This window comes from Stenella coeruleoalba (genome assembly GCF_951394435.1).
Source record: "Stenella coeruleoalba genome assembly, chromosome: 1".
Classification (NCBI taxonomy): Eukaryota; Metazoa; Chordata; class Mammalia; order Artiodactyla; family Delphinidae; genus Stenella; species Stenella coeruleoalba.
The window spans coordinates 26,284,322-26,299,383 of record NC_137169.1 but is presented as its reverse complement, the minus strand read 5'-3'; positions in this window follow the sequence as shown (position 1 = coordinate 26,299,383).

The following is a 15,062-nucleotide window of genomic DNA, read 5'->3' as shown; positions in this document are numbered from 1 at the left end:
ATTATGGTACTTTCCTGAATTTGAAAGCAATTTTAAAATTTTTGAATTCAAATAAAATATAAATTTTGCATTGGTTTTCTTACCTTTTTTATGGCCTTTTTCATGGCTAGGGGCAAGTGTTTGTTGGGGAAGGGGAGGAAAGATATTTGGGACTAAAAGTCAAGTGGAAATGTGGAAATCCCTTTCTTAAATGGCTTTGTGTTGCCTCCAGTACATGTTGGGAACTCCCAACAAAAGTGATAGTGGAGGCACCATATGCAAAAATTAACTCAAAATGGATCAAATTCCTAAACAAAAGACCTAAAACTATAAAATGTTTACAAGAAAACATGGGAAAGCTTTGTAACTTTAGACTTGGCAATGATTTCGTAAAATAGATGAATTGGGCTTCATAAAAATTTAAAACTTCTGTACATTAAAGGACACAACAGAGTGAAAAAGCAACCTATGGAGCAGGAGAAAATATTTGCAAATCATATATCTGATAAGGGATTAATATCCAGAATATATAAAGAGTTCCTACTATTCAAAAGGGAAAACAAACAAACAAACAAATAACCTGATTTAAAAATGGGCAAGTGACTTGAACAGACATTTCTCCAAAGAAGATATAAAATGGCCAACAAGCACCTGAGAAGATGCTCAACATCACTAATCATTAGGGAAATGCAAATCAAAACCTCAGTGAGAGCCACCTAACATCCATTAGGATAACTACTATAAAAAACATGAAAAAAACAAAACAAAAAACAGAAAATAACAGGTGTTGGTAAGGATGTAGGGAAATTGGAATCCTTGTGCACTGTTGCTGGGAATGTAAAATGATGCAGCCACTATGGAAAACAGTGTGGAGGTTCCTCAAAAAATTGAAAATAGAACCACCATATGATCCAGCAATTCCACTTCTGTATATCCAAAGAAAATGAAATCACTATCTCGAAGAGGTATCTGTTCTCCCATGTTCATTGCAGCGTTATTCACAATAACCAAGGTATGGAAATAACTTGTGTCCGTCAATGGATGAACGGATAAAGAAAATGTGTATGTGTATATATACATGTATATATAATGTGTGTGTGTGTATATATACACACAATGGCATAAATAATAATAATCAATTTTTTAATTATAGTGATGCCCAGGTCGGCTCAGGACAGAATCCTGGGGACAAAGAAGGTGCTCCCCTTCAGGATGGGGTCTGGCCTGAACTGAGGAGGTCAGGGTCTAAGGACTGCAGTCTAAAGGGCAGGTGGCTTAAGCAGAAGGAATCTATAGCAGAAAAAGGCCAAATCAGGAGGGTCATCCAGGAGCAAAGGCTGCTAAAGGAGAGGTGAGGAAGGGAAGGAAAGACTGGCAGGAACTAGGAATCTCCTTCTCTAAATGCATATATATATTAGAAGTCATCATTTTCATGGAAATTTCATCCAGACTACCTTCGGGTTCCCAACTCCCGCTATCCTTCACTTTTGCACTGCATCCTGGATCCCATTGTCCCCCAGTCACCTCAGTAACCTGATTTATATGAACGTTCCCAGTTTTAAAAATCGCATTTCATCTGGGACATAATGTCTTGTATTTACCTCCTGGCCACAGAGAACCATCTGTGTAGAGCCAGCCCTCCCATCAGGGATATCAGTACCTTGGCTGGGATTCAAGGTCAGGAATTGGACTGTTGTAAAACACAGGCTACTGGTGGATTAGGAGCTGGGAGGGCAAAGTAGCAAGTATTAAATCTAAGTTCCAAATATAAATTCACCCAGCATAGAAACACTTTATAATAAATTGCATACAATTTCTAGACACCCCTTAGAGTGAGGAACACTCCCAAACCTTATGCTAGGACAGGCTTTCATAAGCCTAAGGACACAGAGGGACAGTGCCTGTGAGACAGTGCCTGTAAGATCACCCAACACCAAAAGAAGAGCATGCCTTTGAACTAAGAAATCAAATAAGAACCCAGATTACTCCATCCCTCACTCCAATAGGATCACCTGTTATTCCTGGTCTAAGAAAATCCTCTACATTTATTTTATCATGGACAGAAAAGGGGCACTCAACATACCTACAATGTTTCTATAAGAACAAAACAGAAAATAAGTAGTAAAACGTTTTAGCTAATGAAAATACTCCCTTAAGAAATAAAGGACAAGAATCATTTTTAAAAGCATTCCAACATTAATTAACCATAATTAAACAGGCAATTGCAAATATTACAGTGCAACACAAATAAGTTAAAAAACTCAAACTACAAATGGACATATAACAGGAAGAAGTAAAATGAGAGCTTACCAAAAAAAGCAATAGTTTAGAAATTAAGACCAACCTGCAAAGTGTCCTAGAGATAATAGACACAGAAAGAAAGTATAATAAAGACATACAGAAAGAAAATTAAAGCACTCAAGAAAATAAAAATCAAATAAAGAAGTAAAGAGGATGAGGGATAAATTAGGAGTTTGGGATTAACATATACACACCACTATATATAAAATAGATAATCAACACGGACCTACTGTATAGCACAGGGAACTCTATTCAATATTCTGTAATAACTTATATGGAAAAGAATCTGAAAAGGAATGGATATATATATGGATATGGATAACTGAATCACTTTGCTGTACACTTGACACTAACACAATGTTGGAAATCAACTATACTCCAATATAAAATAAAAATTAGATTTAAAAAAATAAAAATAAAATAAAAGGATAAGCATGGAACACAAACAAAGATAATTTATGTGCAATAGGAGTCCCTGAAGAAGGAAATATAAATAAATGGAACAGAATTGACATTTATAGCACTCTAAGAAAAACTTCTAGAACTAAAAATCTTTAACTTATATATTGAAAGTCCTACCATGTTCCAGGGGAAATTATCCTGGAATAGCCAACTCTGAGACATATCCCAGTAAAACTCTATTTTAAAGAAAAAGAAAACTTTCTCTGGGCCTCCAGGTTAAAAATTAAGTCAGTTGCAAGGAAAGAAAATCAAGTTGTCATCAGATTTCTTAATAGCAACACACAAAGTGAAACGAGTAAAGCAACATTTTCAACAAACTGAAGGAAAGAAAGTATAAGCCAAGGGTTGTATATACAGCGATTATTAAGCATCAAGACTATGAAAACACAGTATTAAAAATTCAAGAACTAAGAAATATTTTACTCAAGAGCCCTTCTCAAAAATCTAATGGGAGGGGCTTCCCTGGTGGCGCAGTGGTTGGGAGTCCGCCTGCCGATGCAGGGGACACGGGTTCGTGTCCCGGTCTGGGAGGATCCCACATGTCACGGAGCAGCAGGGCCCGTGAGCCATGGCCGCTGAGCCTGCGCGTCCGGAGCCTGTGCTCCGTAACGGGAGAGGCCACCGCAGTGAGAGGCCCGCGTACCGCAAAAAAAAAAAAAATCTAATGGGAGGACGAGTTGCATCCAACCAAGTGATGATTGGGAAACTTCAGCAAAAGGACTGGTATGACTGGGACTGAGAATTGTTTATATCAAAATCTAAAATGAAGATGGAGATAAAGAATAGTATGTAAATGCCATATTTCTGACAAAGTGGAAATAACACACTTTGTTAACAGGAAGAGAAGGGAGAGAAAGGGGGAAAGTAAAATGACTCATTGATTGTGACATAAGTAATAGGTGGGCGTTAAATGACGGTATAAAGAGGGATCTCTCAAACTTGGAAATATTGAAATTTTGGGCCGAATGCTTTTTTGTTGCTGGTCTTGGCTGTCCTCTGCATTATAGGACATGTAGTAGCATCCCTGGTCTCTACCCACTAGATGCTTGTACCTCTCTTCCCTGAGCTGTGAAACAACCTAAAATGTTTCCAGACATTGCCAGATATCTTCTGGGGAGCAAAACTGACACTCACACAGACACACACACACATGCGCACACACTCTCCCTCCATTGAGAACCACTGATACAAAGCTAATAAAATAGCAAGGACATAAGTAGAGAAAAAGAGGACTAAGGGCACTACATAAGTATATTAGTATAAATGAAATTGCTAAAATAAAAATATTTATATTGTTAACTATTAATACATGCATTTTTAATGTACCCAAAATATCACATTGTGAAAGAACTAGTAAATATGACAAATACACAAAGTAAATACAACATCAAATAATATGACAGATCTGAAAACAAACATAGTCCTTGTATCATGAAATGTAATTAGGTTTAATTCACCTAATAAAATAAACAGATTTTCAGATTAGCTCACAAAGTAAAGCTCAACTCTATGCTGTCATAAGAGGCAGACCTAAAATAAAGTGACTCAAAATAGCTAAAAACAAATGAAGAGGCACACCTTCTGCGTGGTCCAAGACATTTACACATTCTGGAAACCTAAACTTTTAGTGGGGGAGGGGTGAGGAGGGAGGGGCTCTCACATCCACACTTTGGGGCCAGATATGGGCACCCTGAGAACTAGAGCCAAGTGGACACTTCCTTACCTGAGGCATGGCTTGGTGCTAACGTAAGGAAACTTAGCTGCTACAGTTATTACTGTTAGTCTTTCAAAGGGGAGAATCAACAACAACAAAGCAATGGGCAAAGGGACAGCAAGCATGTGCAAACAAGAAACCAGGGATCACCATCTTGGTATCAGAAAAGTGAATTCAGGCCCAAAAGCATTAAACACAACAAAGAATGACACTAGAGGACACAATTCACAATGAAGACATAACTACTCACCAAATAAGAAGCAGCCACTATGTTTTTTTCCCACAAAGCAGAATCTAGGAAATGCAAAGAGAAATAGAGACACACCAATAAAAGGAGCTTTAACTCATCACTCTGAACACAATAGATCAAGTTAACAACAAAAAAGAGTAATGTTGTTGAAGACTGAAACAAAATAATCATAAGGAAGTTTTTGTGAATATGAAATAGGCTGGGACCTGGGACCCTTTACTGGAGGGCTTGCCCCTAGACAAAGTCCCCTTGAGCAACAGAATACAAAGAAACTACAAGAGACTAAAAATAACTGCATGCATGCTCAGTTGGGGCAATTATGAGCAATAAGATAGAAAAAGGCCACAAACCAACTGCCACTACTGAGTGCTGGGAGCAAAAGCAGAGTACTGTGCACGATCCCTCCACACAGCACCACCAAGGGGATGGGAAGACCACCTAAGCCCCACTCTGGTCTGACCCACTGATCTGCCCCTACCCTCACCCCATTTAAGGAACCAGCTGGCCCTCCTCAGAGAGCAAACAAGGGAACCTATTACTTGTTTTCATTCCCTCCTGCTGCATCATGAGTCCCAGTAAAGCCTTGCCTGAATTCCTAGTCTCACCTCTTATCAAGTTCTATTGATTAAAGTGTCCAAGGGCTCGAGTTTGTAACAGAGTTGTGTGTCCAACTCTGCAACCCAATATTGGAGAATATATTTCTTTTTAAAATAGGTGTGACACATTCATGCAAATAGCCCTCATAATTGAGAAAAAAAGACTAAAGGTACTACCATGGGCAAATAGTCAAAAACAATGAAAAGAAAGATAAGCAAAGACCCTTAAATATATGAAAAGATGCTCAGTTTCACTTCTCAGACATACCGTTTCTCACCTATTAGATCAGCAAAGATCCAAAAGCTGGACAACAGGCTCTGCTGACAGAGATGTGGGGGAAAACACACTCTCAGGCTCTGCTGGTCCAACTCTCACGAAGGAGAATTTGACAATGTATATCAAAATTCATAATTATTTACCCTTTGACCCAGCAATCCCACTAGTAGGAATTTTTCTGAAGATATACCTCCTCAAATATGAAATAACATATATACAAGGTTACTCACAGCAGCATTATTTATAAAAGCAAAAGACTAGAAACAACCTCAATGTATATTAGTATGAGATCTGTGCATAAACCAGGGTACATCCATGTAATGAAGTATTACACAACTGTTAAAAATAATGAGGAAGCTGGTCAAGAACTAATATGGAATGATTCTCAAGATATAATATTACATTAAAAAGACTAAGGGCAGGGCTTCCCTGGTGGCGCAGTGGTTGAGAGTCTCCCTGCTGATGCAGGGGACATGGGTTCGTGCCCCAGTCCAGGAAGATCCCACGTGCCACGGAGCAGCTGGGCCCATGAGCCATGGTCGCTGAGCCTGCACGTCCGGAGCCTGTGCTCCGCAACGGGAGAGGCCACAACAGTGAGAGGCCCGCGTATCGCAAAAACAAAAACAAAAACAAAAGACTAAGGGCAGAAGAGTATATTTTGGTACTCTTGTATGATAAAGAAGGGGACTAAATTTACAAATTGAAAGCAAAATGAAATAAATACACATTCTTATGGAGTTGGAATGATCACAAGAAAGGCACTATTTCAAATGATTTTATAAATACAGTAAATTAACTGTACATCCTTAGCAGGATAGAACTAAAGACAAAATGAACTGCAAAAAATTAACTGTTTTCACCATTTCATCTAAAATCAGGAACAAGACAAGGATACCCACTCTCACCACTATTATTCAACATAGTTTTGGAAGTTTTAGCCACAGCAATCAGAGAAGAAAAAGAAACAAAAGGAATCCAAATTGGAAAATAAGAAGTAAAGCTGTCACTGTTTGCAGATGACATGATACTATACATATAGAATCCAAAAGATGCTACCAGAAAACTACTAGAGCTAATCAATGAATTTGGTAAATAGTAGGATACAAAATTAATGCACAGAAATCTCTGGCATTCCTATATACTAATGATGAAATATCTGAAAGAGTAATTAAGGAAACACTCCCATTTACCATTGCAACAAAAAGAATAAAATACCCAAGAATAAACCTACCTAAGGAGACAAAAGATCTGTATGCAGAAAACTATAAGACACTGATGAAAGAAATTAAAGATGATACAAACAGATGGAGACATATACCATGTTCTTGGATTGGAAGAATCAACACTGTGAAAATGACCATACTACCCAAAGCAATCTACAGATTCAATGCAGTCCCTATCAAACTACCGATGGCATTTTTCACAGAACTAGAACAAAAAAATTCACAATTTGTATGGAAACACAAAAAAACCCAAATAGCCAAAGCAATGTTGAGAGAGAAAAACGGAGCTAGAGGAATCAGGCTCCCTGACTTCAAACTATACCACAAAGCTACAGTAATCAAGACAGTATGATACTGGCACAAAAACAAAAAGATAGATCAATGGAACAGGATAGAAAGCCCAGAGATAAACCCACACACATATGGTCATCTTATCTTTGATAAAGGAGGCAAGAATATACAATGGAGAAAAGACAGCCTCTTCGATAAGTGGTGCTGGGAAAACTTGACAGCTACATGTAAAAGAATGAAATTAGAACACTTCTTAACACCATACACAAAAATAAACTCAAAATGGATTAAAGACCTAAATGTAAGTCCAGAAACTATCAAACTCTTAGAGGAAAACATAGGAAGAACACTCTTTGACATAAATCACAGCAAGATCCTTTTTGACCCACCTCCTAGAGAAATGGAAATAAAAACAAAAATAAACAAATGGGACCTAATGAAACTTAAAAGCTTTTGCACAGCAAAGGAAACCATAAACAAGACCAAAAGAACAACCCTCAGAATGGGAGAAAATATTTGCAAATGAAGCAACTGACAGAGGATTAATCTCCAAAATATACAAGCAGCTCATGCAGCTCAATATCAGAAAAACAAACAACCCAATCCAAAAATGGGCAGAAACCCTAAACAAACATTTCTCCAAAGAAGATATACAGATTGCAAACAAACACATGAAAGGATGCTCAACATCACTAATCATCAGAGAAATGCAAATCAAAACTACAGTGAGGTATCACCCCACACCAGTCAGAACGGCCATCATCAAAAAATCTACAAACAATAAATGCTGGAGAGGGTGTGGAAAAAAGGGAACCCTCTTGCACTGTTGGTGGAAATGTAAATTGATACAGCCACTATGGAGAACAGTATGGAGGTTCTTTAAAAAACTAAAAATAGAAGTACCATATGACCCAGTAATCCCACTACTGGGCATATACCCTGAGAACAACATAATTCAAAAAGAGTCATGTATCACAATGTTCATTGAAGCGCTATTTACAATAGCCAGGACATGGATGCAACCTAAGTGTCCATTGACCGATGAATGGATAAAGAAGATGTGGCACATATATGCAATGGAATATTACTCAGCCTTAAAAAGAAACGAAATTGAGTTATTTGTAGTGAGGTGGATGGACCTAGAGTCTGTCATACAGAGTGAAGTAAGTCAGAAAGAGAAAAACAAATACCTATAGTAACACATATATGTGGAATTTGAAAAAAAAAAAAAAAGGTTCTGATGAACCTAGGGGCAGGACAGGAATAAAGATGCAGACCTACTAGAGAGTGGACTTGAGGATATGGGGAGGGGGAAGGGTAAGGTGTGACAAAGTGAGAGAGTGGCATGGACATATATACGCTACCAAACGTAAAATAGATAGCCAGTGGGAAGCAGCTGCATAGCACAGGGAGGTCAGCTCGGTGGTTTCTGACCACCTAGAGGGGTGGAATAGGGAGGATGGGAGGGAGGGAGATGCAAGAGAGAAGAGATATGGGAACACATGTATATGTATAACTGATTGACTTTGTTATAAAGCAGAAACTAACACACCATTGTAAAGCAATTACACTCCAATAAAGATGTTAAAAAAAAAAGAGCAGAAGTAGGAGTGCAGGTTAGAAGACAGCAGGTTAGCAGTCAACCAGGCGGGGGTGATGGTAGCCAGGACGAAGGCAGTAGCAATGGGAGTGGAGAGAAATGGGTGAATTCAAGATATCTTTTGGAGAGTTATTCCCATGACTCAATGATTGGTTATAGAGGCAAAGGAGAGAGAAGATTCAAGGGTGACTCTCAGATGTCTGGCCTGAGCAGCTGGATGGATCATGATACTCTTTCCTGGGATGAAAAAGAAAGGGGTGGAGGCTGGAGGAGCAAGGTTGGGGGAATCGGCCCAGAGCAGAGGCCAAGCAATGAGGTATGCGCACCTGGAGCTCAGGAGAGAGCTTAGTGTCCCGATAAGTCAGATTGATGACATCAGAGGTGGTGGGTTCAAGGACAAACGTGGCTGAGCTGGCGTGGCCTACATGGCCCTCCTGGGGATGTTTGAGTCACCCAGGACGATGGCAAGAGCTGGGGTGCAGAAGAAGACGCCAGGCAGAGGAGGGAGTCTTCAGTGAGTGCGGGAGCATGTCCAGGGGCTGGGGCTGGCACAGGCAGGGAGAGGTTACCAGGTGATCCAGGCGAATGGGATTCACATCAAAGAAGCAAGCTTCAAAGGACCCCAAGGTTAAGAGTGCAGGCCTGGGAGCCAAACTACTGGATTTGGACTCTGGACTTTCCCACTTAACTAGTTGTGTGTGTGACCCAAGGCAAGTTGTGAATTTGCCTCTGGCCCCCAAACAGGCATGATAACATGATCTCCTGGAATTGTGATGAAGCTGAAATTACATCACCCACGGTCCTTAGCCGAGTGCCTAGCTCTTGGGTACTGGACAGATGTGAGCCTTTAGAGCTATTAGTTCTCAGTGACTGGTCACATGCATAAGGGAGAAACAGAAGTGATGATCTGGAGGCAGCAGGAAGGAATGAGGAGGACAGCAGCCCTACCTCCCGAGCAAGAGGAACTCTGTGAGCAGGCGAGCAGCTTGCCTGAGAGGGATGAGGGGGCAGGGTCCCCTGAGAACGGCGGGCTTGCACAAGGTGGGCGGTGCAGCAAGGGCTAGGTGAAGAGGGGGTGGAGGCTCTAGGGGTTGGTCAGTGCAGACCAGGATTTCTAAAGGGCTGGATGGACAGGTTGGGGGAGAGCAAATGTCTGAAGAGGTTGGCTCAAGGAGGCAGCAGCCGCCCAGGGCGTAGAGAGGTTGATCAGTAAAGTCAGCGATGTGAGAAGGGGCCTGGCAGAGGTGGCCCTGGCCCTGGGCACTTTAGCCTCAGAGAATTCAGCTACGGTTATTTCTATTCTACGGGCAGCGAGAGGAGGTCCAGGAGAGGCTGTGGAGCAGTAGCCGCCTGAGAAGCGCACACAGCAGAGGGCGAGGAACAAGAGAGCTGAGTCGGGTCAGGCGGCACCCTGGGATGGGCAGCGCTGTGTGGACTTTGGCCCTGTGCATGTGGAGCAGCCAGTGAAATCCTCCTCCCACATCCCAGAATCCCACAGACACCAAGAGTAAATCAGCATTGGAAAGTGTCTGCTGGAAATGCCCAAGAGTCTTTATCTTCACTGGGGCCAAGGGAGTGGGAAAGGCACTCACCAGCGGCCAGTGGCCTTCCTTTTCATGCCCTGTGTCCTAGCCACCTGCCTTTTGGCTATTAAGTAGAGCGAGCACTGAAGCAACACGAGGAAGCCTGCTTGAAAGGCATCTGCTATTCTACCTCGTTGTTCATTGGATCAGAGACTTCTGGACAAGTGTCTGTTCTGAGCCTTAGGTTCCTTACCTGGAAAATGAGCATAACATCTTCTCTTGAAATCTTCACATGAGTAGATTTCAATGGGATAAACTCCAAGAAGATTTTGAAACCTGAGTTGTGACATATAGGCTGAAACTGTGACTTTGACTTCTCTCCTTCAACCTATTCCAGCTTCAGAAGCTTCTTCCCGGTTACCAGCAGCCAGACTCAGCTTTGCTCAGTTGCAGCCCACTGAGGAGGTCAGGTGTGCTACTGTTTTCATCTGGGGCACACGGCCCGTCATTCAGCGGCCTTCCTGACAAGAGCAATAATGGGGCCATTTAAGGCCCTGGGCTTGCAAAAGAGGTAGATAGAGGGGCAACAGGTATGCCTTTCATGCTTCTCACGTGATACCTGGGGGGTGACCTCATGCCTGTGCACAAGCCTGGCTGTGCCTAACCAGCTTGACCTTATGGAGAAGACCCCACACTGACGGGGATCAACAAATCTGGATCCTAGTCCAAGTGCTGCTACATTTGCCTGGTGACCATGTACAAGCCTCTGGGATCTGATTTCCTTACCTATATAATGAGGCTTTCAGGGGTCTTTTCTAGTTCAAATGCCCTAGAACCATGCTATGTAATAGAAATATAGCACAAGCCATAAATGCAAGCTGCATGAGCACTTTAAATTTTTCTAGTAGCCATATATAAAAGCAAAAAGAAACAGGTGAAATTAATTTTAATAATATATTTTATTTGACCCAATATATCCTAAATATCAGTTCAAGATATAACCAAAATTAAAAATTTTGAGAGAGTCTGCATTTTTTCACATAAGTACTCAAAATCTGGTGTATGTATTACACATCTCAACACATCTCAGTCCAGACTAGCCACATGTGGAGGGCTCAACAGCACGTGTCCAGGAGCACGTGTCCAGGTGGCTACCATACAGGGCAGCGCAGCCGAGAACGCTCGATCTCGGTGACTATGGAGTCTGGATCACAGGAGGATGGAACAGGGGAAGGATAGAGCTTATGGACCCAAGCAGCCCAGCCCTCCATTTCTAACTTGGGAACCATGAAGAAGCTGCCTCCCGTTTCCCTGCTTCCCTGCCCCTCACCTGCTGCAATTCCGGCTCCTCCCTGTTCAGTTCTGCCTGCCCATCCCCCACCTCACTCACTGGACACCCAGGATAGCCCACCCCCGCTTCTACCTCTTACCCTTCCTCTCTCCCAGTCTTGGTTGCCTCCTCCCCCGCCTGCCCCTTTGCCCCTCTTCCCTTTCTGTTTCTCCGCCCTCCCCGTACACCCACCATCCTTTCCAACTTGCTCCCTCCACCCTCAGTCCTTCCTTTGACCTTGACCTGGCTCCTTCCTCAAGCTGCTTGAGCCTTGTAACCATGGGATCCCACATGCCTCCTCTTCAGACCTCAACCGCAAGGATGCCCGGACCTCACCTGGTGATTCCCACTGCTTAGCTGGGGACCAGGTGCCCTGCCAGTCCGATTCCTGGTTCAGCCTAGAACTTCTGGCAACAGGAGCACCCAGCAGCCTGTGGACGTGAGGCCAACAGAGAGCCGGTCCAGCCCACAGGCATCCCCTCAGGCAGGGTTTCTCTCCTAGTAGTACATTCTCAGTAGTGCCGGCCCTGGCCAGCTCTCTGTCAAGATCAATAAAAGAGTTCCTGTCCCCGCCCCGGTGGGCTGGTCAGCCTTAGTGGACCCCAACGTTTGTAACTGATCTCTGGGCCCTGCTAACGGCAAGAGAATGACAACGAGTTATCTATGGCCTCTGTCCTGTCTCCGGGAAGGCAAGCCCTGTGGCTCTGGTCACTTTTGGAGCAACTGCTGAAAAGAAGTTCCATGAAAACCTGTAAACAAGAGCTAGAACTTCTCCTCCAGGGAGACCATGACTCATTTTCTCCCAGGTCTCATCTTTGTCCCAAGATGTACACGACATCAGTGCATTCCAACCACTACTAAACCTACACTTGACATTCTGACTCCTACAGGAAGAAACAGTTTCCTGTGGATTCTGATCAAAGTCACGTCAAACTCTGAAATATCACTCTCTTTCTCTAATTCACGACCAGAATTCAAGGATAACAGAGTCTAAAAGGCAAAGGGTTGCCTATACCCCGTTCAGGATGAAAGAGTAAAAGTTTACAAAGGAAACCTCAACCTTAAACTACAATGTCTTCTGGACGTTACCAGAAGTGGAATGGGTGGAGGAAGGAGGGGAAAGAACCCCCCTAAAGACCCTCCAGCTCTTCCCTCTTTCTCAAGCATGAAGTGTGTCAGCTCTGGTCCTGAACAAGGAAGCAAACTGGGAATCAGATAAGATTCAGTCCTCTGGGAACGCCTTCCTTTCTTTTCATCCATCATCACCCTCATGTTATTTAGGTCCCAGACACCTCAGATTCCCCAGCACAGAGACCCTGGGGCACACAGCAAAGTAGATGTGTGAAGAAGGCCAGCAGACCAAGAAGCAATCTGTTATGGACAAAAAGCAGACTCCTGCGTTGCATACATCCACGCATGGCTGAAGAGCCACAGAAAACAGTGAAAGATGGCAGTCCACCACAAGGGGCGTGAGATCTTGGGCCCCAGTCCTCCCTGACGGTCTCATTGTGTCCCCCTGATTTCCCACCTCCTCCTTTGCTCCATGCTTTTAGTGTAACCAGCAAGATACCAGAAGAACCCAAGACAAGTTCTTTTTTGTGGTTTGCAGTTCAATTAATATAATTTATTAATTTATCAGGTCATTTCATCCCAAAATAGGATTTGACTCGTTTTAAGAGATGTACATAATATCACAGGAAGAAGAAAATAATAAAGGATCGGGAAGTGAAAACAAAGCCAAATAAAATGAAGGCAGGGGGCTTCCCTGGTGGCGCAGTGGTTGAGAGTCCGCCTCCCGATGCAGCGGAAACGGGTTCGTGACCCGGTCCGGGAAGATCCCACATGCCGCGGAGCGGCTGGGCCCGTGAGCCATGGCCGCTGAGCCTGCGCGTCCGGAGCCTGTGCTCCGCAACGGGAGAGGCCACAACAGTGAGAGGCCCGCGTACCGCAAAAAAAAAAAAAAAAAAAAAAAAAAAATGAAGGCAGGGGTTGATGCACAAATGGAAAATCAAAAGAGCCTGTTCTGTTTTTAGGCTTGGACCTTACATCTCTGCGCCTCCTAGTGGCCAAAATTTAATCCATTTTAATGCCATAGTCACTAACGGGGAATGAAAATCAATCACAAATGTCTAAGAAATTAGTTGCTCAAGAAAGGTCCCTGAGATAACACCGGTGTTTTCTCTTCCCCCCACCAAGACACGCCAGATGGGTTTAGCGTGACCTTCAGCCAAGGTAGCCTCACCTCCTCCGACTATTTCTGGGCAACTTCAAGGAGTGGGGTTGGGTTAGGGACTTCGTAGGTGATCCTGAACAAGCCCTTACCGGGTGCTGTCCATAGAGGGTGCTCCTGGCCTGGCACCCTGGGTGCAGTCTGCATGCAGAGCTCCTTACCACCGCCTCCAGAGCAGCCCCTTGACCCACCTCCTGCTGGTCTCTACCGCCTCTAACTACACAGAAGCGACTCTGTGGTCTATGAATTCTCCAAAGCACTACAGCCAAGCCGTGTTCTGTGCAGAAGGAGGGAGAAGACCTCTTTCCCCTCTGTGTCACACTGGTCGTCTGGCACCAAAGTAGGGCTCCCTGACCCCCAGTGACTCTCAAGAGATTCCAAGGACCACAGCTCCGTCAACCGTGCCCGCGGCTCCTCTCCTGCTTGAGCTCAGATGGACCCATAAGGCTGATCCAGAAGCAGCCTTAGCAGTAGACCTGTTTTCTTCATCTCCCCTCCCATGGCCCTCACCCTCTGGATGGCAAGATTATGGGGTATTTTCCTACAATGAAAATGTGAAAAATAAACGTGACTGTAGAAAGCAGCACAGTGTATCGGCAGACCAGATCAGAATCATCTTCACATGCAAAGAGAATCACTAGCCATGCCCGGACTAGGAAATCGATCCCTAGTGAGTTTCAGCAAAATGGTCTCATTGGATCCTGGCCTTGACTTAACCTAGTGGCTCCCAGGACAAAGCAGCTCTCTGCCTTGAGAAGTGGGAGAACTGGCCGCACGCTGAGAAGAAGAGGGGCTCTTGAGCTCTCTGCCTTTCCTCCCAGCAGCATAGGCTGGGGTCACTAGGGTTCATGACAAGGACCAGGGAAGCGAGGCCCCAGAGGGAGATGAGGTTATCTTTCTGCCACAGGGTTAGCTGGGGGAAGTCACAGTGAGGTGAGAAACTCGACACCCAAAAAAACTGCATTTGGAAGTAATTCCAGATTTGCCTAAAACCAGAGTGAGGCGGGAAGTGGTGCTAAAGATAAGGTGGTGGTAATGCTGATGTTGGGAGTGTGCAGAGAGAACCAGCCACGGGCGGGGGGAGAAGACAAACGTCTGTCATCCTCGACCCCAAAGCCCAGCCTGAACCCCACCTCACTGGCAAAGCCTTCCTGACCTCCCACTACAGGCAGAACTAACCTCTTGTAGGCGGTGACAGGGGCTTAAGATGGGTGTTTGCTGCTAAGAGGCAGAGGCTAAGGGCCATCCAAAGGAAGGGTGGGATCAAAATTGAGGTCAGGTGATGT